General features: G+C 46.9%; 10 non-coding genes across 10 annotated transcripts; all 10 read right to left on the reverse strand.

Moving 5' to 3' along the window:
• Positions 1–952: 952 nt before the first annotated feature.
• TRNAG-UCC (transfer RNA glycine (anticodon UCC)) lies at positions 953–1,024 on the reverse strand. The gene has a single exon. It is a non-coding gene; the product is annotated as a tRNA-Gly (tRNA).
• Positions 1,025–2,556: 1,532 nt separating this feature from the next.
• Positions 2,557–2,628, reverse strand: TRNAG-UCC (transfer RNA glycine (anticodon UCC)). The gene has a single exon. It is a non-coding gene; the product is annotated as a tRNA-Gly (tRNA).
• A 1,531-nt stretch (positions 2,629–4,159) lies between these two features.
• Positions 4,160–4,231, reverse strand: TRNAG-UCC (transfer RNA glycine (anticodon UCC)). The gene has a single exon. It is a non-coding gene; the product is annotated as a tRNA-Gly (tRNA).
• A 3,127-nt stretch (positions 4,232–7,358) lies between these two features.
• On the reverse strand, positions 7,359–7,430 carry TRNAG-UCC (transfer RNA glycine (anticodon UCC)). The gene has a single exon. It is a non-coding gene; the product is annotated as a tRNA-Gly (tRNA).
• A 1,532-nt stretch (positions 7,431–8,962) lies between these two features.
• TRNAG-UCC (transfer RNA glycine (anticodon UCC)) lies at positions 8,963–9,034 on the reverse strand. The gene has a single exon. It is a non-coding gene; the product is annotated as a tRNA-Gly (tRNA).
• Positions 9,035–10,566: 1,532 nt separating this feature from the next.
• Positions 10,567–10,638, reverse strand: TRNAG-UCC (transfer RNA glycine (anticodon UCC)). Its single transcript has one exon. It is a non-coding gene; the product is annotated as a tRNA-Gly (tRNA).
• A 3,127-nt stretch (positions 10,639–13,765) lies between these two features.
• TRNAG-UCC (transfer RNA glycine (anticodon UCC)) lies at positions 13,766–13,837 on the reverse strand. The gene has a single exon. It is a non-coding gene; the product is annotated as a tRNA-Gly (tRNA).
• A 1,522-nt stretch (positions 13,838–15,359) lies between these two features.
• On the reverse strand, positions 15,360–15,431 carry TRNAG-UCC (transfer RNA glycine (anticodon UCC)). Its single transcript has one exon. It is a non-coding gene; the product is annotated as a tRNA-Gly (tRNA).
• A 3,127-nt stretch (positions 15,432–18,558) lies between these two features.
• On the reverse strand, positions 18,559–18,630 carry TRNAG-UCC (transfer RNA glycine (anticodon UCC)). Its single transcript has one exon. It is a non-coding gene; the product is annotated as a tRNA-Gly (tRNA).
• Positions 18,631–21,757: 3,127 nt separating this feature from the next.
• TRNAG-UCC (transfer RNA glycine (anticodon UCC)) lies at positions 21,758–21,829 on the reverse strand. The gene has a single exon. It is a non-coding gene; the product is annotated as a tRNA-Gly (tRNA).
• Between the last annotated feature and the right edge of the window lie 5,319 nt (positions 21,830–27,148).

Raw genomic sequence — 27,148 nt, forward strand, 5'->3', positions numbered from 1 at the left:
ATCGACCTCTGGGTTATGGGCCCAGCACGCTTCCGCTGCGCCACTCTGCTTCCTGTTCAAAATGCTGTGGTTATGCAGATCAGGAGCCTTCAGAGGAGCGGCATGGGATCGCTGGAGCTATTCTGGCAGGGCTCTCACCTCATTTGCCTAAGAATGTCACAAGGCATGCTGGGTGCAGAAAATCTTCGCCTTCCCCTCTCACAGTCAGTCATAGGGGAAAGTCAAGGCCCTCTCAGTCACTAGCCATGTCACGCCTTTGTCAAGACAGAAGCACCCCCACCCGCTCCTTCTCTGTGATCCTGCGCTACCATGCTCAGGTTTTGGCCTTACCTGGGAGCCAGAGGTGCACCCGGTGAGGGCTTGCCCAGTATGAGCGTTTGGGAGCGTTCGGGACGTGAGTGGACTTAGGACTGGAAGTTCTGTCCATTCGAAGCAGCCAACCTTCCTGCTGCAGACAGGGGCTGTTCCCTTGGGTTTCTTTCACCTTGCTCTCGGATAAATTTGGTTGTATGGCACAGTTGCCTGCGATGACTACAAGGTGGCGCTGCTTTCAGGTAAGAGCACAAATATGCAGAAAATGTTGGGGACTTTTGCCACATTTATCGGTGGTGGGTCTCGCACATTTTTTCCAGGGGAGAGATATTGACCTGAAACACTTTTTACTGCAGAGATGCTGCAGTTCTAAAGGCTGGTCGGGCAGAAGGGCTTAGCCGTTTCATTGCCTGCCCCCCTGCAGCCCATTTATTACCAGCAGTTGTGAGTGGTGACTGCTGTTTTTAAAATATAAAAATTTCAGGACATATAAAGTCGCAGACGGGGCTTTTGGGATGCCTGCCTATGTCTTTGTTTATTATTTATCTAATAGCTGAGTAATCTGGTCAAGATATTTCTCTTTTTTTTAACATATTGCGTTAGAATAGCTACAGCTTGCTTAATGTATAAATATTAGCACTGCGTTGGCCGGGAATCGAACCCGGGTCAACTGCTTGGAAGGCAGCTATGCTCACCACTATACCACCAACGCTCCATGGCATATGTTTTTTTAAAACTCTAGACATCACCACCCTGTGTTCAATGACTATATTGCACCAGTATCAGAGGTATTTTTGGTTTACAGACCAACATGAAAATCAGGAAAAAAGTTCTTGCAACTGCTAAGGAACTGGACATTGAAACCAATGCAAAAGCTGCGCAGAAAAGGAGAAATGGAAAGCAGCAGTTCAAATCATTGAAATAAGCATATATTGGCAGCAAGGGAAAAACAGCAGGGTAGAGAAAGAAAACAGCTCCACGAAATTCACAGGAGATTGATAATAGCAGGACAAAAAAAGGGAATAATAACGTTCCAAGCAGCCTCAGAAAGAAGTGCGAGGGTCCCATCTTTCGTTAATGGTCATAACTGTGCATCATTTCCTTTGAAGTGTAGGGTTGATTCTCTGACCATCTGTCTCCCTGACTTTGAGCAGAGACCGATAGTTGAGCAGTCTCTTCCCACAAAAAGCTGGCACAAGCCTGCTGTTTTCCGCTCTGGCAGCGTGGAAACGAGAGAGTGGTCCTCACAAGAAAAAAAATCAATCCATGCTAGCAGAGGATGGTTTCGATTCATCGACCTCTGGGTTATGGGCCCAGCACGCTTCCGCTGCGCCACTCTGCTTTCTGCTCAAAATGCTGTGATTATGCAGATCAGGAGCCTTCAGAGGAGTGGCATGGGATCGCTGGAGCTATTGGGGCAGGGCTCTCACCTCATTTGCCTAAGAATGTCACAAGGCATGCTGGGTGCAGAAAATCTTCGCCTTCCCCTCTCACAGTCAGTCATAGGGGAAAGTCAAGGCCCTCTCAGTCACTAGCCATGTCACGCCTTTGTCAAGACAGAAGCACCCCCACCCGCTCCTTCTCTGTGATCCTGCGCTACCATGCTCAGGTTTTGGCCTTACCTGGGAGCCAGAGGTGCACCCGGTGAGGGCTTGCCCGGTATGAGCGTTTGGGAGCGTTCGGGACGTGAGTGGACTTAGGACTGGAAGTTCTGTCCATTCGAAGCAGCCAACCTTCCTGCTGCAGACAGGGGCTGTTCCCTTGGGTTTCTTTCACCTTGCTCTCGGATAAATTTGGTTGTATGCTGCAGTTGCCTGCGATGACTACAAGGTGGCGCTGCTTTCAGGTAAGAGCACAAATATGCAGAAAATGTTGGGGACTTTTGCCACATTTATCGGTGGTGGGTCTCGCACATTTTTTCCAGGGGAGAGATATTGACCTGAAACACTTTTTACTGCAGAGATGCTGCAGTTCTAAAGGCTGGTCGGGCAGAAGGGCTTAGCCGTTTCATTGCCTGCCCCACTGCAGCCCATTTATTACCAGCAGTTGTGAGTGGTGACTGCTGTTTGTAAAATATAAAAATTTCAGGACATAGAAAGTCGCAGACGGGGCTTTTGGGATGCCTGCCTATGTCTTTGTTTATTATTTATCTAATAGCTGAGTAATCTGGTCAAGATATTTCTCTTTAATTTAACATATTGCGTTAGAATAGCTACAGCTTGCTTAATGTATAAATATTAGCACTGCGTTGGCCGGGAATCAAACCCGGGTCAACTGCTTGGAAGGCAGCTATGCTCACCACTATACCACCAACGCTCCGTGGCATATGTTTTTTTTAAACTCTAGACATCAGAACCCTGAGTTCAATGACTATATTGCACCAGTATCAGAGGTATTTTTGGTTTACAGACCAACATGAAAATCAGGAAAAAAGTTCTTGCAACTGCTAAGGAACTGGAGATTTAAACCAATGCAAAAGCTGCGCAGAAAAGGAGAAAGGGAAAGCAGCAGTTCAAATCATTGAAATAAGCATATATTGGCAGCAAGGGAAAAACAGCAGGGTAGAGAAAGAAAACAGCTCCACGAAATTCACAGGAGATTGATAATAGCAGGACAAAAAAGGGAATAATAACGTTCCAAGCAGGCTCAGAAAGAAGTGCGAGGGTCCCATCTTTCTTTAATGGTCATAACTGTGCATCATTTCCTTTGAAGTGTAGGGTTGATTCTCTGACCATCTGTCTCCCTGACTTTGAGCAGAGACCGATAGTTGAGCAGTCTCTTCCCACAAAAAGCTGACACAAGCCTGCTGTTTTCCGCTCTGGCAGCGTGGAAACGAGAGAGTGGTCCTCACAAGAAAAAAATTCAATCCATGCTAGCAGAGGATGGTTTCGATCCATCGACCTCTGGGTTATGGGCCCAGCACGCTTCTGCTGCGCCACTCTGCTTCCTGTTCAAAATGCTGTGGTTATGCAGATCAGGAGCCTTCAGAGGAGTGGCATGGGATCGCTGGAGCTATTCTGGCAGGGCTCTCACCTCATTTGCCTAAGAATGTCACAAGGCATGCTGGGTGCAGAAAATCTTCGCCTTCCCCTCTCACAGTCAGTCATAGGGGAAAGTCAAGGCCCTCTCAGTCACTAGCCATGTCACGCCTTTGTCAAGACAGAAGCACCCCCACTCGCTCCTTCTCTGTGATCCTGCGCTACCATGCTCAGGTTTTGGCCTTACCTGGGAGCCAGAGGTGCACACGGTGAGGGCTTGCCCGGTATGAGCGTTTGGGAGCGTTCGGGACGTGAGTGGACTTAGAACTGGAAGTTCTGTCCATTCGAAGCAGCCAACCTTCCTGCTGCAGACAGGGGCTGTTCCCTTGGGTTTCTTTCACCTTGCTCTCGGATAAATTTGGTTGTATGCTGCAGTTGCCTGCGATGACTACAAGGTGGCGCTGCTTTCAGGTAAGAGCACAAATATGCAGAAAATGTTGGGGACTTTTGCCACATTTATCGGTGGTGGGTCTCGCACATTTTTTCCAGGGGAGAGATATTGACCTGAAACACTTTTTACTGCAGAGATGCTGCAGTTCTAAAGGCTGGTCGGGCAGAAGGGCTTAGCCGTTTCATTGCCTGCCCCCCTGCAGCCCATTTATTACCAGCAGTTGTGAGTGGTGACTGCTGTTTGTAAAATATAAAAATTTCAGGACATAGAAAGTCGCAGACGGGGCTTTTGGGATGCCTGCCTATGTCTTTGTTTATTATTTATCAAATAGCTGAGTAATCTGGTCAAGATATTTCTCTTTTATTTAACATATTGCGTTAGAATAGCTACAGCTTGCTTAATGTATAAATATTAGCACTGCGTTGGCCGGGAATCAAACCCGGGTCAACTGCTTGGAAGGCAGCTATGCTCACCACTATACCACCAACGCTCCATGGCATATGTTTTTTTAAAACTCTAGACATCACAACCCTGAGTTCAATGACTATATTGCACCAGTATTAGAGGTATTTTTGGTTTACAGACCAACATGAAAATCAGGAAAAAAGTTCTTGCAACTGCTAAGGAACTGGAGATTGAAACCAATGCAAAAGCTGCGCAGAAAAGGAGAAAGGGAAAGCAGCAGTTCAAATCATTGAAATAAGCATATATTGGCAGCAAGGGAAAAACAGCAGGGTAGAGAAAGAAAACAGCTCCACGAAATTCACAGGAGATTGATAATAGCAGGACAAAAAAAGGGAATAATAACGTTCCAAGCAGGCTCAGAAAGAAGTGTGAGGGTCCCATCTTTCTTTAATGGTCATAACTGTGCATCATTTCCTTTGAAGTGTAGGGTTGATTCTCTGACCATCTGTCTCCCTGACTTTGAGCAGAGACCGATAGTTGAGCAGTCTCTTCCCACAAAAAGCTGACACAAGCCTGCTGTTTTCCGCTCTGGCAGCGTGGAAACGAGAGAGTGGTCCTCACAAGAAAAAAAATCAATCCATGCTAGCAGAGGATGGTTTCGATCCAACGACCTCTGGGTTATGGGCCCAGCACGCTTCCGCTGCGCCACTCTGCTTCCTGTTCAAAATGCTGTGGTTATGCAGATCAGGAGCCTTCAGAGGAGTGGCATGGGATCGCTGGAGCTATTCTGGCAGGGCTCTCACCTCATTTGCCTAAGAATGTCACAAGGCATGCTGGGTGCAGAAAATCTTCGCCTTCCCCTCTCACAGTCAGTCATAGGGGAAAGTCAAGGCCCTCTCAGTCACTAGCCATGTCACGCCTTTGTCAAGACAGAAGCACCCCCACCCGCTCCTTCTCTGTGATCCTGCGCTACCATGCTCAGGTTTTGGCCTTACCTGGGAGCCAGAGGTGCACCCGGTGAGGGCTTGCCCAGTATGAGCGTTTGGGAGCGTTCGGGACGTGAGTGGACTTAGGACTGGAAGTTCTGTCCATTCGAAGCAGCCAACCTTCCTGCTGCAGACAGGGGCTGTTCCCTTGGGTTTCTTTCACCTTGCTCTCGGATAAATTTGGTTGTATGGCACAGTTGCCTGCGATGACTACAAGGTGGCGCTGCTTTCAGGTAAGAGCACAAATATGCAGAAAATGTTGGGGACTTTTGCCACATTTATCGGTGGTGGGTCTCGCACATTTTTTCCAGGGGAGAGATATTGACCTGAAACACTTTTTACTGCAGAGATGCTGCAGTTCTAAAGGCTGGTCAGGCAGAAGGGCTTAGCCGTTTCATTGCCTGCCCCCCTGCAGCCCATTTATTACCAGCAGTTGTGAGTGGTGACTGCTGTTTTTAAAATATAAAAATTTCAGGACATATAAAGTCGCAGACGGGGCTTTTGGGATGCCTGCCTATGTCTTTGTTTATTATTTATCTAATAGCTGAGTAATCTGGTCAAGATATTTCTCTTTTTTTTAACATATTGCGTTAGAATAGCTACAGCTTGCTTAATGTATAAATATTAGCACTGCGTTGGCCGGGAATCGAACCCTGGTCAACTGCTTGGAAGGCAGCTATGCTCACCACTATACCACCAACGCTCCATGGCATATGTTTTTTTAAAACTCTAGACATCACCACCCTGTGTTCAATGACTATATTGCACCAGTATCAGAGGTATTTTTGGTTTACAGACCAACATGAAAATCAGGAAAAAAGTTCTTGCAACTGCTAAGGAACTGGAGATTGAAACCAATGCAAAAGCTGCGCAGAAAAGGAGAAAGGGAAAGCAGCAGTTCAAATCATTGAAATAAGCATATATTGGCAGCAAGGGAAAAACAGCAGGGTAGAGAAAGAAAACAGCTCCACGAAATTCACAGGAGATTGATAATAGCAGGACAAAAAAAGGGAATAATAACGTTCCAAGCAGCCTCAGAAAGAAGTGCGAGGGTCCCATCTTTCGTTAATGGTCATAACTGTGCATCATTTCCTTTGAAGTGTAGGGTTGATTCTCTGACCATCTGTCTCCCTGACTTTGAGCAGAGACCGATAGTTGAGCAGTCTCTTCCCACAAAAAGCTGGCACAAGCCTGCTGTTTTCCGCTCTGGCAGCGTGGAAACGAGAGAGTGGTCCTCACAAGAAAAAAAATCAATCCATGCTAGCAGAGGATGGTTTCGATCCATCGACCTCTGGGTTATGGGCCCAGCACGCTTCCGCTGCGCCACTCTGCTTTCTGCTCAAAATGCTGTGGTTATGCAGATCAGGAGCCTTCAGAGGAGTGGCATGGGATCGCTGGAGCTATTCTGGCAGGGCTCTCACCTCATTTGCCTAAGAATGTCACAAGGCATGCTGGGTGCAGAAAATCTTCGCCTTCCCCTCTCACAGTCAGTCATAGGGGAAAGTCAAGGCCCTCTCAGTCACTAGCCATGTCACGCCTTTGTCAAGACAGAAGCACCCCCACCCGCTCCTTCTCTGTGATCCTGCGCTACCATGCTCAGGTTTTGGCCTTACCTGGGAGCCAGAGGTGCACCCGGTGAGGGCTTGCCCGGTATGAGCGTTCGGGACGTGAGTGGACTTAGGACTGGAAGTTCTGTCCATTCGAAGCAGCCAACCTTCCTGCTGCAGACAGGGGCTGTTCCCTTGGGTTTCTTTCACCTTGCTCTCGGTTAAATTTGGTTGTATGCTGCAGTTGCCTGCGATGACTACAAGGTGGCGCTGCTTTCAGGTAAGAGCACAAATATGCAGAAAATGTTGGGGACTTTTGCCACATTTATCGGTGGTGGGTCTCGCACATTTTTTCCAGGGGAGAGATATTGACCTGAAATACTTTTTACTGCAGAGATGCTGCAGTTCTAAAGGCTGGTCGGGCAGAAGGGCTTAGCCGTTTCATTGCCTGCCCCCCTGCAGCCCATTTATTACCAGCAGTTGTGAGTGGTGACTGCTGTTTGTAAAATATAAAAAATTTCAGGACATAGAAAGTCGCAGACGGGGCTTTTGGGATGCCTGCCTATGTCTTTGTTTATTATTTATCTAATAGCTGAGTAATCTGGTCAAGATATTTCTCTTTTTTTTAACATATTGCGTTAGAATAGCTACAGCTTGCTTAATGTATAAATATTAGCACTGCGTTGGCCGGGAATCAAACCCGGGTCAACTGCTTGGAAGGCAGCTATGCTCACCACTATACCACCAACGCTCCGTGGCATATGTTTTTTTAAAACTCTAGACATCACAACCCTGAGTTCAATGACTATATTGCACCAGTATCAGAGGTATTTTTGGTTTACAGACCAACATGAAAATCAGGAAAAAAGTTCTTGCAACTGCTAAGGAACTGGACATTGAAACCAATGCAAAAGCTGCGCAGAAAATGAGAAAGGGAAAGCAGCAGTTCAAATCATTGAAATAAGCATATATTGGCAGCAAGGGAAAAACAGCAGGGTAGAGAAAGAAAACAGCTCCACGAAATTCACAGGAGATTGATAATAGCAGGACAAAAAAAGGGAATAATAACGTTCCAAGCAGCCTCAGAAAGAAGTGCGAGGGTCCCATCTTTCGTTAATGGTCATAACTGTGCATCATTTCCTTTGAAGTGTAGGGTTGATTCTCTGACCATCTGTCTCCCTGACTTTGAGCAGAGACCGATAGTTGAGCAGTCTCTTCCCACAAAAAGCTGGCACAAGCCTGCTTTTTTCCGCTCTGGCAGCGTGGAAACAAGAGAGTGGTCCTCACAAGAAAAAAAATCAATCCATGCTAGCAGAGAATGGTTTCAATCCATCGACCTCTGGGTTATGGGCCCAGCACGCTTCCGCTGCGCCACTCTGCTTCCTGCTCAAAATGCTGTGGTTAAGCAGATCAGGAGCCTTCAGAGGAGTGGCATGGGATCGCTGGAGCTATTCTGGCAGGGCTCTCACCTCATTTGCCTAAGAATGTCACAAGGCATGCTGGGTGCAGAAAATCTTCGCCTTCCCCTCTCACAGTCAGTCATAGGGGAAAGTCAAGGCCCTCTCAGTCACTAGCCATGTCACGCCTTTGTCAAGACAGAAGCACCCCCACCCGCTCCTTCTCTGTGATCCTGCGCTACCATGCTCAGGTTTTGGCCTTACCTGGGAGCCAGAGGTGCACCCGGTGAAGGCTTGCCCGGTATGAGCGTTTGGGAGCGTTCGGGACTTGAGTGGACTTAGGACTGGAAGTTCTGTCCATTCGAAGCAGCCAACCATCCTGCTGCAGACAGGGGCTGTTCCCTTGGGTTTCTTTCACCTTGCTCTCGGATAAATTTGGTTGTATGCTGCAGTTGCCTGCGATGACTACAAGGTGGCGCTGCTTTCAGGTAAGAGCACAAATATGCAGAAAATGTTGGGGACTTTTGCCACATTTATCGGTGGTGGGTCTCGCACATTTTTTCCAGGGGAGAGATATTGACCTGAAACACTTTTTACTGCAGAGATGCTGCAGTTCTAAAGGCTGGTCGGGCAGAAGGGCTTAGCCGTTTCATTGCCTGCCCCCCTGCAGCCCATTTATTACCAGCAGTTGTGAGTGGTGACTGCTGTTTGTAAAATATAAAAATTTCAGGACATAGAAAGTCGCAGACGGGGCTTTTGGGATGCCTGCCTATGTCTTTGTTTATTATTTATCTAATAGCTGAGTAATCTGGTCAAGATATTTCTCTTTAATTTAACATATTGCGTTAGAATAGCTACAGCTTGCTTAATGTATAAATATTAGCACTGCGTTGGCCGGGAATCAAACCCGGGTCAACTGCTTGGAAGGCAGCTATGCTCACCACTATACCACCAACGCTCCGTGGCATATGTTTTTTTTAAACTCTAGACATCAGAACCCTGAGTTCAATGACTATATTGCACCAGTATCAGAGGTATTTTTGGTTTACAGACCAACATGAAAATCAGGAAAAAAGTTCTTGCAACTGCTAAGGAACTGGAGATTTAAACCAATGCAAAAGCTGCGCAGAAAAGGAGAAAGGGAAAGCAGCAGTTCAAATCATTGAAATAAGCATATATTGGCAGCAAGGGAAAAACAGCAGGGTAGAGAAAGAAAACAGCTCCACGAAATTCACAGGAGATTGATAATAGCAGGACAAAAAAAGGGAATAATAACGTTCCAAGCAGGCTCAGAAAGAAGTGCGAGGGTCCCATCTTTCTTTAATGGTCATAACTGTGCATCATTTCCTTTGAAGTGTAGGGTTGATTCTCTGACCATCTGTCTCCCTGACTTTGAGCAGAGACCGATAGTTGAGCAGTCTCTTCCCACAAAAAGCTGACACAAGCCTGCTGTTTTCCGCTCTGGCAGCGTGGAAACGAGAGAGTGGTCCTCACAAGAAAAAAAATCAATCCATGCTAGCAGAGGATGGTTTCAATCCATCGACCTCTGGGTTATGGGCCCAGCACGCTTCCGCTGCGCCACTCTGCTTCCTGTTCAAAATGCTGTGGTTATGCAGATCAGGAGCCTTCAGAGGAGTGGCATGGGATCGCTGGAGCTATTCTGGCAGGGCTCTCACCTCATTTGCCTAAGAATGTCACAAGGCATGCTGGGTGCAGAAAATCTTCGCCTTCCCCTCTCACAGTCAGTCATAGGGGAAAGTCAAGGCCCTCTCAGTCACTAGCCATGTCACGCCTTTGTCAAGACAGAAGCACCCCCACCCGCTCCTTCTCTGTGATCCTGCGCTACCATGCTCAGGTTTTGGCCTTACCTGGGAGCCAGAGGTGCACCCGGTGAGGGCTTGCCCGGTATGAGCGTTTGGGAGCGTTCGGGACTTGAGTGGACTTAGGACTGGAATTTCTGTCCATTCGAAGCAGCCAACCATCCTGCTGCAGACAGGGGCTGTTCCCTTGGGTTTCTTTCACCTTGCTCTCGGATAAATTTGGTTGTATGCTGCAGTTGCCTGCGATGACTACAAGGTGGCGCTGCTTTCAGGTAAGAGCACAAATATGCAGAAAATTTTGGGGACTTTTGCCACATTTATCGGTGGTGGGTCTCACACATTTTTTCCAGGGGAGAGATATTGACCTGAAACACTTTTTACTGCAGAGATGCTGCAGTTCTAAAGGCTGGTCGGGCAGAAGGGCTTAGCCGTTTCATTGCCTGCCCCCCTGCAGCCCATTTATTACCAGCAGTTGTGAGTGGTGACTGCTGTTTGTAAAATATAAAAATTTCAGGACATAGAAAGTCGCAGACGGGGCTTTTGGGATGCCTGCCTATGTCTTTGTTTATTATTTATCTAATAGCTGAGTAATCTGGTCAAGATATTTCTCTTTTATTTAACATATTGCGTTAGAATAGCTACAGCTTGCTTAATGTATAAATATTAGCACTGCGTTGGCCGGGAATCAAACCCGGGTCAACTGCTTGGAAGGCAGCTATGCTCACCACTATACCACCAACGCTCCATGGCATATGTTTTTTTTAAACTCTAGACATCACAACCCTGAGTTCAATGACTATATTGCACCAGTATCAGAGGTATTTTTGGTTTACAGACCAACATGAAAATCAGGAAAAAAGTTCTTGCAACTGCTAAGGAACTGGAGATTGAAACCAATGCAAAAGCTGCGCAGAAAAGGAGAAAGGGAAAGCAGCAGTTCAAATCATTGAAATAAGCATATATTGGCAGCAAGGGAAAAACAGCAGGGTAGAGAAAGAAAACAGCTCCACGAAATTCACAGGAGATTGATAATAGCAGGACAAAAAAAGGGAATAATAACGTTCCAAGCAGGCTCAGAAAGAAGTGCGAGGGTCCCATCTTTCTTTAATGGTCATAACTGTGCATCATTTCCTTTGAAGTGTAGGGTTGATTCTCTGACCATCTGTCTCCCTGACTTTGAGCAGAGACCGATAGTTGAGCAGTCTCTTCCCACAAAAAGCTGACACAAGCCTGCTGTTTTCCGCTCTGGCAGCGTGGAAACGAGAGAGTGGTCCTCACAAGAAAAAAAATCAATCCATGCTAGCAGAGGATGGTTTCGATCCATCGACCTCTGGGTTATGGGCCCAGCACGCTTCCGCTGCGCCACTCTGCTTCCTGTTCAAAATGCTGTGGTTATGCAGATCAGGAGCCTTCAGAGGAGTGGCATGGGATCGCTGGAGCTATTCTGGCAGGGCTCTCACCTCATTTGCCTAAGAATGTCACAAGGCATGCTGGGTGCAGAAAATCTTCGCCTTCCCCTCTCACAGTCAGTCATAGGGGAAAGTCAAGGCCCTCTCAGTCACTAGCCATGTCACGCCTTTGTCAAGACAGAAGCACCCCCACCCGCTCCTTCTCTGTGATCCTGCGCTACCATGCTCAGGTTTTGGCCTTACCTGGGAGCCAGAGGTGCACCCGGTGAGGGCTTGCCCGGTATGAGCGTTCGGGACGTGAGTGGACTTAGGACTGGAAGTTCTGTCCATTCGAAGCAGCCAACCTTCCTGCTGCAGTCAGGGGCTGTTCCCTTGGGTTTCTTTCACCTTGCTCTCGGTTAAATTTGGTTGTATGCTGCAGTTGCCTGCGATGACTACAAGGTGGCGCTGCTTTCAGGTAAGAGCACATATATGCAGAAAATGTTGGGGACTTTTGCCACATTTATCGGTGGTGGGTCTCGCACATTTTTTCCAGGGGAGAGATATTGACCTGAAATACTTTTTACTGCAGAGATGCTGCAGTTCTAAAGGCTGGTCGGGCAGAAGGGCTTAGCCGTTTCATTGGCTGCCCCCCTGCAGCCCATTTATTACCAGCAGTTGTGAGTGGTGACTGCTGTTTGTTAAATATAAAAAATTTCAGGACATAGAAAGTCGCAGACGGGGCTTTTGGGATGCCTGCCTATGTCTTTGTTTATTATTTATCTAATAGCTGAGTAATCTGGTCAAGATATTTCTCTTTTTTTTAACATATTGCATTAGAATAGCTACAGCTTGCTTAATGTATAAATATTAGCACTGCGTTGGCCGGGAATCAAACCCTGGTCAACTGCTTGGAAGGCAGCTATGCTCACCACTATACCACCAACGCTCCGTGGCATATGTTTTTTTAAAACTCTAGACATCACAACCCTGAGTTCAATGACTATATTGCACCAGTATCAGAGGTATTTTTGGTTTACAGACCAACATGAAAATCAGGAAAAAAGTTCTTGCAACTGCTAAGGAACTGGACATTGAAACCAATGCAAAAGCTGCGCAGAAAATGAGAAAGGGAAAGCAGCAGTTCAAATCATTGAAATAAGCATATATTGGCAGCAAGGGAAAAACAGCAGGGTAGAGAAAGAAAACAGCTCCACGAAATTCACAGGAGATTGATAATAGCAGGACAAAAAAAGGGAATAATAACGTTCCAAGCAGGCTCAGAAAGAAGTGTGAGGGTCCCATCTTTCTTTAATGGTCATAACTGTGCATCATTTCCTTTGAAGTGTAGGGTTGATTCTCTGACCATCTGTCTCCCTGACTTTGAGCAGAGACCGATAGTTGAGCAGTCTCTTCCCACAAAAAGCTGACACAAGCCTGCTGTTTTCCGCTCTGGCAGCGTGGAAACGAGAGAGTGGTCCTCACAAGAAAAAAAATCAATCCATGCTAGCAGAGGATGGTTTCGTTCCAACAACCTCTGGGTTATGGGCCCAGCACGCTTCCGCTGCGCCACTCTGCTTCCTGTTCAAAATGCTGTGGTTATGCAGATCAGGAGCCTTCAGAGGAGTGGCATGGGATCGCTGGAGCTATTCTGGCAAGGCTCTCACCTCATTTGCCTAAGAATGTCACAAGGCATGCTGGGTGCAGAAAATCTTCGCCTTCCCCTCTCACAGTCAGTCATAGGGGAAAGTCAAGGCCCTCTCAGTCACTAGCCATGTCACGCCTTTGTCAAGACAGAAGCACCCCCACTCGCTCCTTCTCTGTGATCCTGCGCTACCATGCTCAGGTTTTGGCCTTACCTGGGAGCCAGAGGTGCACACGGTGAGGGCTTGCCCGGTATGAGCGTTTGGGAGCGTTCGGGACGTGAGTGGACTTAGAACTGGAAGTTCTGTCCATTCGAAGCAGCCAACCTTCCTGCTGCAGACAGGGGCTGTTCCCTTGGGTTTCTTTCACCTTGCTCTCGGATAAATTTGGTTGTATGCTGCAGTTGCCTGCGATGACTACAAGGTGGCGCTGCTTTCAGGTAAGAGCACAAATATGCAGAAAATGTTGGGGACTTTTGCCACATTTATCGGTGGTGGGTCTCGCACATTTTTTCCAGGGGAGAGATATTGACCTGAAACACTTTTTACTGCAGAGATGCTGCAGTTCTAAAGGCTGGTCGGGCAGAAGGGCTTAGCCGTTTCATTGCGTGCCCCCCTGCAGCCCATTTATTACCAGCAGTTGTGAGTGGTGACTGCTGTTTTTAAAATTTAAAAATTTCAGGACATATAAAGTCGCAGACGGGGCTTTTGGGATGCCTGCCTATGTCTTTGTTTATTATTTATCTAATAGCTGAGTAATCTGGTCAAGATATTTCTCTTTTTTTTAACATATTGCTTTAGAATAGCTACAGCTTGCTTAATGTATAAATATTAGCACTGCGTTGGCCGGGAATCGAACCCGGGTCAACTGCTTGGAAGGCAGCTATGCTCACCACTATACCACCAACGCTCCATGGCATATGTTTTTTTTAAACTCTAGACATCACCACCCTGAGTTCAATGACTATATTGCACCAGTATCAGAGGTATTTTTGGTTTACAGACCAACATGAAAATCAGGAAAAAAGTTCTTGCAACTGCTAAGGAACTGGAGATTGAAACCAATGCAAAAGCTGCGCAGAAAAGGAGAAATGGAAAGCAGCAGTTCAAATCATTGAAATAAGCATATATTGGCAGCAAGGGAAAAACAGCAGGGTAGAGAAAGAAAACAGCTCCACGAAATTCACAGGAGATTGATAATAGCAGGACAAAAAAAGGGAATAATAACGTTCCAAGCAGCCTCAGAAAGAAGTGCGAGGGTCCCATCTTTCGTTAATGGTCATAACTGTGCATCATTTCCTTTGAAGTGTAGGGTTGATTCTCTGACCATCTGTCTCCCTGACTTTGAGCAGAGACCGATAGTTGAGCAGTCTCTTCCCACAAAAAGCTGACACAAGCCTGCTGTTTTCCGCTCTGGCAGCGTGGAAACGAGAGAGTGGTCCTCACAAGAAAAAAAATCAATCCATGCTAGCAGAGGATGGTTTCGATCCATCGACCTCTGGGTTATGGGCCCAGCACGCTTCCGCTGCGCCACTCTGCTTCCTGTTCAAAATGCTGTGGTTATGCAGATCAGGAGCCTTCAGAGGAGTGGCATGGGATCGCTGGAGCTATTCTGGCAGGGCTCTCACCTCATTTGCCTAAGAATGTCACAAGGCATGCTGGGTGCAGAAAATCTTCGCCTTCCCCTCTCACAGTCAGTCATAGGGGAAAGTCAAGGCCCTCTCAGTCACTAGCCATGTCACGCCTTTGTCAAGACAGAAGCACCCCCACCCGCTCCTTCTCTGTGATCCTGCGCTACCATGCTCAGGTTTTGGCCTTACCTGGGAGCCAGAGGTGCACCCGGTGAGGGCTTGCCCGGTATGAGCGTTCGGGACGTGAGTGGACTTAGGACTGGAAGTTCTGTCCATTCGAAGCAGCCAACCTTCCTGCTGCAGTCAGGGGCTGTTCCCTTGGGTTTCTTTCACCTTGCTCTCGGTTAAATTTGGTTGTATGCTGCAGTTGCCTGCGATGACTACAAGGTGGCGCTGCTTTCAGGTAAGAGCACATATATGCAGAAAATGTTGGGGACTTTTGCCACATTTATCGGTGGTGGGTCTCGCACATTTTTTCCAGGGGAGAGATATTGACCTGAAATACTTTTTACTGCAGAGATGCTGCAGTTCTAAAGGCTGGTCGGGCAGAAGGGCTTAGCCGTTTCATTGGCTGCCCCCCTGCAGCCCATTTATTACCAGCAGTTGTGAGTGGTGACTGCTGTTTTTAAAATTTAAAAATTTCAGGACATATAAAGTCGCAGACGGGGCTTTTGGGATGCCTGCCTATGTCTTTGTTTATTATTTATCTAATAGCTGAGTAATCTGGTCAAGATATTTCTCTTTTTTTTAACATATTGCTTTAGAATAGCTACAGCTTGCTTAATGTATAAATATTAGCACTGCGTTGGCCGGGAATCGAACCCGGGTCAACTGCTTGGAAGGCAGCTATGCTCACCACTATACCACCAACGCTCCATGGCATATGTTTTTTTTAAACTCTAGACATCACCACCCTGAGTTCAATGACTATATTGCACCAGTATCAGAGGTATTTTTGGTTTACAGACCAACATGAAAATCAGGAAAAAAGTTCTTGCAACTGCTAAGGAACTGGAGATTGAAACCAATGCAAAAGCTGCGCAGAAAAGGAGAAATGGAAAGCAGCAGTTCAAATCATTGAAATAAGCATATATTGGCAGCAAGGGAAAAACAGCAGGGTAGAGAAAGAAAACAGCTCCACGAAATTCACAGGAGATTGATAATAGCAGGACAAAAAAAGGGAATAATAACGTTCCAAGCAGCCTCAGAAAGAAGTGCGAGGGTCCCATCTTTCGTTAATGGTCATAACTGTGCATCATTTCCTTTGAAGTGTAGGGTTGATTCTCTGACCATCTGTCTCCCTGACTTTGAGCAGAGACCGATAGTTGAGCAGTCTCTTCCCACAAAAAGCTGACACAAGCCTGCTGTTTTCCGCTCTGGCAGCGTGGAAACGAGAGAGTGGTCCTCACAAGAAAAAAAATCAATCCATGCTAGCAGAGGATGGTTTCGATCCATCGACCTCTGGGTTATGGGCCCAGCACGCTTCCGCTGCGCCACTCTGCTTCCTGTTCAAAATGCTGTGGTTATGCAGATCAGGAGCCTTCAGAGGAGTGGCATGGGATCGCTGGAGCTATTCTGGCAGGGCTCTCACCTCATTTGCCTAAGAATGTCACAAGGCATGCTGGGTGCAGAAAATCTTCGCCTTCCCCTCTCACAGTCAGTCATAGGGGAAAGTCAAGGCCCTCTCAGTCACTAGCCATGTCACGCCTTTGTCAAGACAGAAGCACCCCCACCCGCTCCTTCTCTGTGATCCTGCGCTACCATGCTCAGGTTTTGGCCTTACCTGGGAGCCAGAGGTGCACCCGGTGAGGGCTTGCCCGGTATGAGCGTTCGGGACGTGAGTGGACTTAGGACTGGAAGTTCTGTCCATTCGAAGCAGCCAACCTTCCTGCTGCAGTCAGGGGCTGTTCCCTTGGGTTTCTTTCACCTTGCTCTCGGTTAAATTTGGTTGTATGCTGCAGTTGCCTGCGATGACTACAAGGTGGCGCTGCTTTCAGGTAAGAGCACATATATGCAGAAAATGTTGGGGACTTTTGCCACATTTATCGGTGGTGGGTCTCGCACATTTTTTCCAGGGGAGAGATATTGACCTGAAATACTTTTTACTGCAGAGATGCTGCAGTTCTAAAGGCTGGTCGGGCAGAAGGGCTTAGCCGTTTCATTGGCTGCCCCCCTGCAGCCCATTTATTACCAGCAGTTGTGAGTGGTGACTGCTGTTTGTAAAATATAAAAAATTTCAGGACATAGAAAGTCGCAGACGGGGCTTTTGGGATGCCTGCCTATGTCTTTGTTTATTATTTATCTAATAGCTGAGTAATCTGGTCAAGATATTTCTCTTTTTTTTAACATATTGCATTAGAATAGCTACAGCTTGCTTAATGTATAAATATTAGCACTGCGTTGGCCGGGAATCAAACCCGGGTTAACTGCTTGGAAGGCAGCTATGCTCACCACTATACCACCAACGCTCCGTGGCATATGTTTTTTTAAAACTCTAGACATCACAACCCTGAGTTCAATGACTATATTGCACCAGTATCAGAGGTATTTTTGGTTTACAGACCAACATGAAAATCAGGAAAAAAGTTCTTGCAACTGCTAAGGAACTGGACATTGAAACCAATGCAAAAGCTGCGCAGAAAATGAGAAAGGGAAAGCAGCAGTTCAAATCATTGAAATAAGCATATATTGGCAGCAAGGGAAAAACAGCAGGGTAGAGAAAGAAAACAGCTCCACGAAATTCACAGGAGATTGATAATAGCAGGACAAAAAAAGGGAATAATAACGTTCCAAGCAGGCTCAGAAAGAAGTGTGAGGGTCCCATCTTTCTTTAATGGTCATAACTGTGCATCATTTCCTTTGAAGTGTAGGGTTGATTCTCTGACCATCTGTCTCCCTGACTTTGAGCAGAGACCGATAGTTGAGCAGTCTCTTCCCACAAAAAGCTGACACAAGCCTGCTGTTTTCCGCTCTGGCAGCGTGGAAACGAGAGAGTGGTCCTCACAAGAAAAAAAATCAATCCATGCTAGCAGAGGATGGTTTCGATCCAACAACCTCTGGGTTATGGGCCCAGCACGCTTCCGCTGCGCCACTCTGCTTCCTGTTCAAAATGCTGTGGTTATGCAGATCAGGAGCCTTCAGAGGAGTGGCATGGGATCGCTGGAGCTATTCTGGCAGGGCTCTCACCTCATTTGCCTAAGAATGTCACAAGGCATGCTGGGTGCAGAAAATCTTCGCCTTCCCCTCTCACAGTCAGTCATAGGGGAAAGTCAAGGCCCTCTCAGTCACTAGCCATGTCACGCCTTTGTCAAGACAGAAGCACCCCCACTCGCTCCTTCTCTGTGATCCTGCGCTACCATGCTCAGGTTTTGGCCTTACCTGGGAGCCAGAGGTGCACCCGGTGAGGGCTTGCCCGGTATGAGCGTTTGGGAGCGTTCGGGACGTGAGTGGACTTAGAACTGGAAGTTCTGTCCATTCGAAGCAGCCAACCTTCCTGCTGCAGACAGGGGCTGTTCCCTTGGGTTTCTTTCACCTTGCGCTCGGATAAATTTGGTTGTATGCTGCAGTTGCCTGCGATGACTACAAGGTGGCGCTGCTTTCAGGTAAGAGCACAAATATGCAGAAAATGTTGGGGACTTTTGCCACATTTATCGGTGGTGGGTCTCGCACATTTTTTCCAGGGGAGTGATATTGACCTGAAACACTTTTTACTGCAGAGATGCTGCAGTTCTAAAGGCTGGTCGGGCAGAAGGGCTTAGCCGTTTCATTGCCTGCCCCCCTGCAGCCCATTTATTACCAGCAGTTGTGAGTGGTGACTGCTGTTTTTAAAATTTAAAAATTTCAGGACATATAAAGTCGCAGACGGGGCTTTTGGGATGCCTGCCTATGTCTTTGTTTATTATTTATCTAATAGCTGAGTAATCTGGTCAAGATATTTCTCTTTTTTTTAACATATTGCTTTAGAATAGCTACAGCTTGCTTAATGTATAAATATTAGCACTGCGTTGGCCGGGAATCGAACCCGGGTTAACTGCTTGGAAGGCAGCTATGCTCACCACTATACCACCAACGCTCCATGTCATATGTTTTTTTTAAACTCTAGACATCACCACCCTGAGTTCAATGACTATATTGCACCAGTATCAGAGGTATTTTTGGTTTACAGACCAACATGAAAATCAGGAAAAAAGTTCTTGCAACTGCTAAGGAACTGGAGATTGAAACCAATGCAAAAGCTGCGCAGAAAAGGAGAAATGGAAAGCAGCAGTTCAAATCATTGAAATAAGCATATATTGGCAGCAAGGGAAAAACAGCAGGGTAGAGAAAGAAAACAGCTCCACGAAATTCACAGGAGATTGATAATAGCAGGACAAAAAAAGGGAATAATAACGTTCCAAGCAGCCTCAGAAAGAAGTGCGAGGGTCCCATCTTTCGTTAATGGTCATAACTGTGCATCATTTCCTTTGAAGTGTAGGGTTGATTCTCTGACCATCTGTCTCCCTGACTTTGAGCAGAGACCGATAGTTGAGCAGTCTCTTCCCACAAAAAGCTGGCACAAGCCTGCTGTTTTCCGCTCTGGCAGCGTGGAAAGGAGAGAGTGGTCCTCACAAGAAAAAAAATGAATCCATGCTAGCAGAGGATGGTTTCGATCCATCGACCTCTGGGTTATGGGCCCAGCACGCTTCCGCTGCGCCACTCTGCTTTCTGCTCAAAATGCTGTGGTTATGCAGAGCAGGAGCCTTCAGAGGAGTGGCATGGGATCGCTGGAGCTATTCTGGCAGGGCTCTCACCTCATTTGCCTAAGAATGTCACAAGGCATGCTGGGTGCAGAAAATCTTCGCCTTCCCCTCTCACAGTCAGTCATAGGGGAAAGTCAAGGCCCTCTCAGTCACTAGCCATGTCACGCCTTTGTCAAGACAGAAGCACCCCCACCCGCTCCTTCTCTGTGATCCTGCGCTACCATGCTCAGGTTTTGGCCTTACCTGGGAGCCAGAGGTGCACCCGGTGAGGGCTTGCCCGGTATGAGCGTTCGGGACGTGAGTGGACTTAGGACTGGAAGTTCTGTCCATTCGAAGCAGCCAACCTTCCTGCTGCAGACAGGGGCTGTTCCCTTGGGTTTCTTTCACCTTGCTCTCGGTTAAATTTGGTTGTATGCTGCAGTTGCCTGCGATGACTACAAGGTGGCGCTGCTTTCAGGTAAGAGCACAAATATGCAGAAAATGTTGGGGACTTTTGCCACATTTATCGGTGGTGGGTCTCGCACATTTTTTCCAGGGGAGAGATATTGACCTGAAATACTTTTTACTGCAGAGATGCTGCAGTTCTAAAGGCTGGTCGGGCAGAAGGGCTTAGCCGTTTCATAGCCTGCCCCCCTGCAGCCCATTTATTACCAGCAGTTGTGAGTGGTGACTGCTGTTTGTAAAATATAAACAATTTCAGGACATATAAAGTCGCAGACGGGGCATTTGGGATGCCTGCCTATGTCTTTGTTTATTATTTATCTAATAGCTGAGTAATCTGGTCAAGATATTTCTCTTTTTTTTAACATATTGCGTTAGAATAGCTACAGCTTGCTTAATGTATAAATATTAGCACTGCGTTGGCCGGGAATCAAACCCGTGTCAACTGCTTGGAAGGCAGCTATGCTCACCACTATACCACCAACGCTCCGTGGCATATGTTTTTTTAAAACTCTAGACATCACAACCCTGAGTTCAATGACTATATTGCACCAGTATCAGAGGTATTTTTGGTTTACAGACCAACATGAAAATCAGGAAAAAAGTTCTTGCAATTGCTAAGGAACTGGACATTGAAACCAATGCAAAAGCTGCGCAGAAAATGAGAAAGGGAAAGCAGCAGTTCAAATCATTGAAATAAGCATATATTGGCAGCAAGGGAAAAACAGCAGGGTAGAGAAAGAAAACAGCTCCACGAAATTCACAGGAGATTGATAATAGCAGGACAAAAAAAGGGAATAATAACGTTCCAAGCAGGCTCAGAAAGAAGTGTGAGGGTCCCATCTTTCTTTAATGGTCATAACTGTGCATCATTTCCTTTGAAGTGTAGGGTTGATTCTCTGACCATCTGTCTCCCTGACTTTGAGCAGAGACCGATAGTTGAGCAGTCTCTTCCCACAAAAAGCTGACACAAGCCTGCTGTTTTCCGCTCTGGCAGCGTGGAAACGAGAGAGTGGTCCTCACAAGAAAAAAAATCAATCCATGCTAGCAGAGGATGGTTTCGATCCATCGACCTCTGGGTTATGGGCCCAGCACGCTTCCTCTGCGCCACTCTGCTTCCTGTTCAAAATGCTGTGGTTATGCAGATCAGGAGCCTTCAGAGGAGTGGCATGGGATCGCTGGAGCTATTCTGGCAGGGCTCTCACCTCATTTGCCTAAGAATGTCACAAGGCATGCTGGGTGCAGAAAATCTTCGCCTTCCCCTCTCACAGTCAGTCATAGGGGAAAGTCAAGGCCCTCTCAGTCACTAGCCATGTCACGCCTTTGTCAAGACAGAAGCACCCCCACTCGCTCCTTCTCTGTGATCCTGCGCTACCATGCTCAGGTTTTGGCCTTACCTGGGAGCCAGAGGTGCACCCGGTGAGGGCTTGCCCGGTATGAGCGTTTGGGAGCGTTCGGGACGTGAGTGGACTTAGAACTGGAAGTTCTGTCCATTCGAAGCAGCCAACCTTCCTGCTGCAGACAGGGGCTGTTCCCTTGGGTTTCTTTCACCTTGCGCTCGGATAAATTTGGTTGTATGCTGCAGTTGCCTGCGATGACTACAAGGTGGCGCTGCTTTCAGGTAAGAGCACAAATATGCAGAAAATGTTGGGGACTTTTGCCACATTTATCGGTGGTGGGTCTCGCACATTTTTTCCAGGGGAGTGATATTGACCTGAAACACTTTTTACTGCAGAGATGCTGCAGTTCTAAAGGCTGGTCGGGCAGAAGGGCTTAGCCGTTTCATTGCCTGCCCCCCTGCAGCCCATTTATTACCAGCAGTTGTGAGTGGTGACTGCTGTTTTTAAAATTTAAAAATTTCAGGACATATAAAGTCGCAGACGGGGCTTTTGGGATGCCTGCCTATGTCTTTGTTTATTATTTATCTAATAGCTGAGTAATCTGGTCAAGATATTTCTCTTTTTTTTAACATATTGCTTTAGAATAGCTACAGCTTGCTTAATGTATAAATATTAGCACTGCGTTGGCCGGGAATCGAACCCGGGTTAACTGCTTGGAAGGCAGCTATGCTCACCACTATACCACCAACGCTCCATGTCATATGTTTTTTTTAAACTCTAGACATCACCACCCTGAGTTCAATGACTATATTGCACCAGTATCAGAGGTATTTTTGGTTTACAGACCAACATGAAAATCAGGAAAAAAGTTCTTGCAACTGCTAAGGAACTGGAGATTGAAACCAATGCAAAAGCTGCGCAGAAAAGGAGAAATGGAAAGCAGCAGTTCAAATCATTGAAATAAGCATATATTGGCAGCAAGGGAAAAACAGCAGGGTAGAGAAAGAAAACAGCTCCACGAAATTCACAGGAGATTGATAATAGCAGGACAAAAAAAGGGAATAATAACGTTCCAAGCAGCCTCAGAAAGAAGTGCGAGGGTCCCATCTTTCGTTAATGGTCATAACTGTGCATCATTTCCTTTGAAGTGTAGGGTTGATTCTCTGACCATCTGTCTCCCTGACTTTGAGCAGAGACCGATAGTTGAGCAGTCTCTTCCCACAAAAAGCTGGCACAAGCCTGCTGTTTTCCGCTCTGGCAGCGTGGAAAGGAGAGAGTGGTCCTCACAAGAAAAAAAATGAATCCATGCTAGCAGAGGATGGTTTCGATCCATCGACCTCTGGGTTATGGGCCCAGCACGCTTCCGCTGCGCCACTCTGCTTTCTGCTCAAAATGCTGTGGTTATGCAGAGCAGGAGCCTTCAGAGGAGTGGCATGGGATCGCTGGAGCTATTCTGGCAGGGCTCTCACCTCATTTGCCTAAGAATGTCACAAGGCATGCTGGGTGCAGAAAATCTTCGCCTTCCCCTCTCACAGTCAGTCATAGGGGAAAGTCAAGGCCCTCTCAGTCACTAGCCATGTCACGCCTTTGTCAAGACAGAAGCACCCCCACCCGCTCCTTCTCTGTGATCCTGCGCTACCATGCTCAGGTTTTGGCCTTACCTGGGAGCCAGAGGTGCACCCGGTGAGGGCTTGCCCGGTATGAGCGTTCGGGACGTGAGTGGACTTAGGACTGGAAGTTCTGTCCATTCGAAGCAGCCAACCTTCCTGCTGCAGACAGGGGCTGTTCCCTTGGGTTTCTTTCACCTTGCTCTCGGTTAAATTTGGTTGTATGCTGCAGTTGCCTGCGATGACTACAAGGTGGCGCTGCTTTCAGGTAAGAGCACAAATATGCAGAAAATGTTGGGGACTTTTGCCACATTTATCGGTGGTGGGTCTCGCACATTTTTTCCAGGGGAGAGATATTGACCTGAAATACTTTTTACTGCAGAGATGCTGCAGTTCTAAAGGCTGGTCGGGCAGAAGGGCTTAGCCGTTTCATAGCCTGCCCCCCTGCAGCCCATTTATTACCAGCAGTTGTGAGTGGTGACTGCTGTTTGTAAAATATAAACAATTTCAGGACATATAAAGTCGCAGACGGGGCATTTGGGATGCCTGCCTATGTCTTTGTTTATTATTTATCTAATAGCTGAGTAATCTGGTCAAGATATTTCTCTTTTTTTTAACATATTGCGTTAGAATAGCTACAGCTTGCTTAATGTATAAATATTAGCACTGCGTTGGCCGGGAATCAAACCCGTGTCAACTGCTTGGAAGGCAGCTATGCTCACCACTATACCACCAACGCTCCGTGGCATATGTTTTTTTAAAACTCTAGACATCACAACCCTGAGTTCAATGACTATATTGCACCAGTATCAGAGGTATTTTTGGTTTACAGACCAACATGAAAATCAGGAAAAAAGTTCTTGCAATTGCTAAGGAACTGGACATTGAAACCAATGCAAAAGCTGCGCAGAAAATGAGAAAGGGAAAGCAGCAGTTCAAATCATTGAAATAAGCATATATTGGCAGCAAGGGAAAAACAGCAGGGTAGAGAAAGAAAACAGCTCCACGAAATTCACAGGAGATTGATAATAGCAGGACAAAAAAAGGGAATAATAACGTTCCAAGCAGGCTCAGAAAGAAGTGTGAGGGTCCCATCTTTCTTTAATGGTCATAACTGTGCATCATTTCCTTTGAAGTGTAGGGTTGATTCTCTGACCATCTGTCTCCCTGACTTTGAGCAGAGACCGATAGTTGAGCAGTCTCTTCCCACAAAAAGCTGACACAAGCCTGCTGTTTTCCGCTCTGGCAGCGTGGAAACGAGAGAGTGGTCCTCACAAGAAAAAAAATCAATCCATGCTAGCAGAGGATGGTTTCGATCCATCGACCTCTGGGTTATGGGCCCAGCACGCTTCCTCTGCGCCACTCTGCTTCCTGTTCAAAATGCTGTGGTTATGCAGATCAGGAGCCTTCAGAGGAGTGGCATGGGATCGCTGGAGCTATTCTGGCAGGGCTCTCACCTCATTTGCCTAAGAATGTCACAAGGCATGCTGGGTGCAGAAAATCTTCGCCTTCCCCTCTCACAGTCAGTCATAGGGGAAAGTCAAGGCCCTCTCAGTCACTAGCCATGTCACACCTTTGTCAAGACAGAAGCACCCCCACCCGCTCCTTCTCTGTGATCCTGCGCTACCATGCTCAGGTTTTGGCCTTACCTGGGAGCCACAGGTGCACCCGGTGAGGGCTTGCCCGGTATGAGCGTTTGGGAGCGTTCGGGACGTGAGTGGACTTAGGACTGGAAGTTCTGTCCATTCGAAGCAGCCAACCTTCCTGCTGCAGACAGGGGCTGTTCCCTTGGGTTTCTTTCACCTTGCTCTCGGATAAATTTGGTTGTATGCTGCAGTTGCCTGCGATGACTACAAGGTGGCGCTGCTTTCAGGTAAGAGCACAAATATGCAGAAAATGTTGGGGACTTTTGCCACATTTATCGGTGGTGGGTCTCGCACATTTTTTCCAGGGGAGAGATATTGACCTGAAACACTTTTTACTGCAGAGATGCTGCAGTTCTAAAGGCTGGTCGGGCAGAAGGGCTTAGCCATTTCATTGCCTGCCCCCCTGCAGCCCATTTATTACCAGCAGTTGTGAGTGGTGACTGCTGTTTGTAAAATATAAAAATTTCAGGACATAGAAAGTCGCAGACGGGGCTTTTGGGATGCCTGCCTATGTCTTTGTTTATTATTTATCTAATAGCTGAGTAATCTGGTCAAGATATTTCTCCTTTTTTTAACATATTGCGTTAGAATAGCTACAGCTTGCTTAATGTATAAATATTAGCACTGCGTTGGCCGGGAATCAAACCCGGGTCAACTGCTTGGAAGGCAGCTTTGCTCACCACTATACCACCAACGCTCCGTGGCATATGTTTTTTTTAAACTCTACACATCAGAACCCTGAGTTCAATGACTATATTGCACCAGTATCAGAGGTATTTTTGGTTTACAGACCAACATGAAAATCAGGAAAAAAGTTCTTGCAACTGCTAAGGAACTGGAGATTTAAACCAATGCAAAAGCTGCGCAGAAAAGGAGAAAGGGAAAGCAGCAGTTCAAATCATTGAAATAAGCATATATTGGCAGCAAGGGAAAAACAGCAGGGTAGAGAAAGAAAACAGCTCCACGAAATTCACAGGAGATTGATAATAGCAGGACAAAAAAAGGGAATAATAACGTTCCAAGCAGCCTCAGAAAGAAGTGCGAGGGTCCCATCTTTCGTTAATGGTCATAACTGTGCATCATTTCCTTTGAAGTGTAGGGTTGATTCTCTGACCATCTGTCTCCCTGACTTTGAGCAGAGACCGATAGTTGAGCAGTCTCTTCCCACAAAAAGCTGGCACAAGCCTGCTTTTTTCCGCTCTGGCAGCGTGGAAACAAGAGAGTGGTCCTCACAAGAAAAAAAATCAATCCATGCTAGCAGAGGATGGTTTCGATCCATCGACCTCTGGGTTATGGGCCCAGCACGCTTCCGCTGCGCCACTCTGCTGCCTGCTCAAAATGCTGTGGTTAAGCAGATCAGGAGCCTTCAGAGGAGTGGCATGGGATCGCTGGAGCTATTCTGGCAGGGCTCTCACCTCATTTGCCTAAGAATGTCACAAGGCATGCTGGGTGCAGAAAATCTTCGCCTTCCCCTCTCACAGTCAGTCATAGGGGAAAGTCAAGGCCCTCTCAGTCACTAGCCATGTCACGCCTTTGTCAAGACAGAAGCACCCCCACCCGCTCCTTCTCTGTGATCCTGCGCTACCATGCTCAGGTTTTGGCCTTACCTGGGAGCCAGAGGTGCACCCGGTGAGGGCTTGAGCGTTTGGGAGCGTTCGGGACTTGAGTGGACTTAGGACTGGAAGTTCTGTCCATTCGAAGCAACCAACCATCCTGCTGCAGACAGGGGCTGTTCCCTTGGGTTTCTTTCACCTTGCTCTCGGATAAATTTGGTTGTATGCTGCAGTTGCCTGCGATGACTACAAGGTGGCGCTGCTTTCAGGTAAGAGCACAAATATGCAGAAAATGTTGGGGACTTTTGCCACATTTATCGGTGGTGGGTCTCGCACATTTTTTCCAGGGGAGAGATATTGACCTGAAACACTTTTTACTGCAGAGATGCTGCAGTTCTAAAGGCTGGTCGGGCAGAAGGGCTTACCCGTTTCATTGCCTGCCCCCCTGCAGCCCATTTATTACCAGCAGTTGTGAGTGGTGACTGCTGTTTGTAAAATATAAAAATTTCAGGACATAGAAAGTCGCAGACGGGGCTTTTGGGATGCCTGCCTATGTCTTTGTTTATTATTTATCTAATAGCTGAGTAATCTGGTCAAGATATTTCTCTTTTATTTAACATATTGCGTTAGAATAGCTACAGCTTGCTTAATGTATAAATATTAGCACTGCGTTGGCCGGGAATCAAACCCGGGTCAACTGCTTGGAAGGCAGCTATGCTCACCACTATACCACCAACACTCCATGGCATATGTTTTTTTTAAACTCTAGACATCACAACCCTGAGTTCAATGACTATATTGCACCAGTATCAGAGGTATTTTTGGTTTACAGACCAACATGAAAATCAGGAAAAAAGTTCTTGCAACTGCTAAGGAACTGGAGATTGAAACCAATGCAAAAGCTGCGCAGAAAAGGAGAAAGGGAAAGCAGCAGTTCAAATCATTGAAATAAGCATATATTGGCAGCAAGGGAAAAACAGCAGGGTAGAGAAAGAAAACAGCTCCACGAAATTCACAGGAGATTGATAATAGCAGGACAAAAAAAGGGAATAATAACGTTCCAAGCAGGCTCAGAAAGAAGTGCGAGGGTCCCATCTTTCTTTAATGGTCATAACTGTGCATCATTTCCTTTGAAGTGTAGGGTTGATTCTCTGACCATCTGTCTCCCTGACTTTGAGCAGAGACCGATAGTTGAGCAGTCTCTTCCCACAAAAAGCTGGCACAAGCCTGCTGTTTTCCGCTCTGGCAGCGTGGAAACAAGAGA

The sequence above is a fragment of the Pleurodeles waltl genome, unplaced genomic scaffold (genome assembly GCF_031143425.1).
Source record: "Pleurodeles waltl isolate 20211129_DDA unplaced genomic scaffold, aPleWal1.hap1.20221129 scaffold_69, whole genome shotgun sequence".
In the NCBI taxonomy this organism is placed as follows: domain Eukaryota; kingdom Metazoa; phylum Chordata; class Amphibia; order Caudata; family Salamandridae; genus Pleurodeles; species Pleurodeles waltl.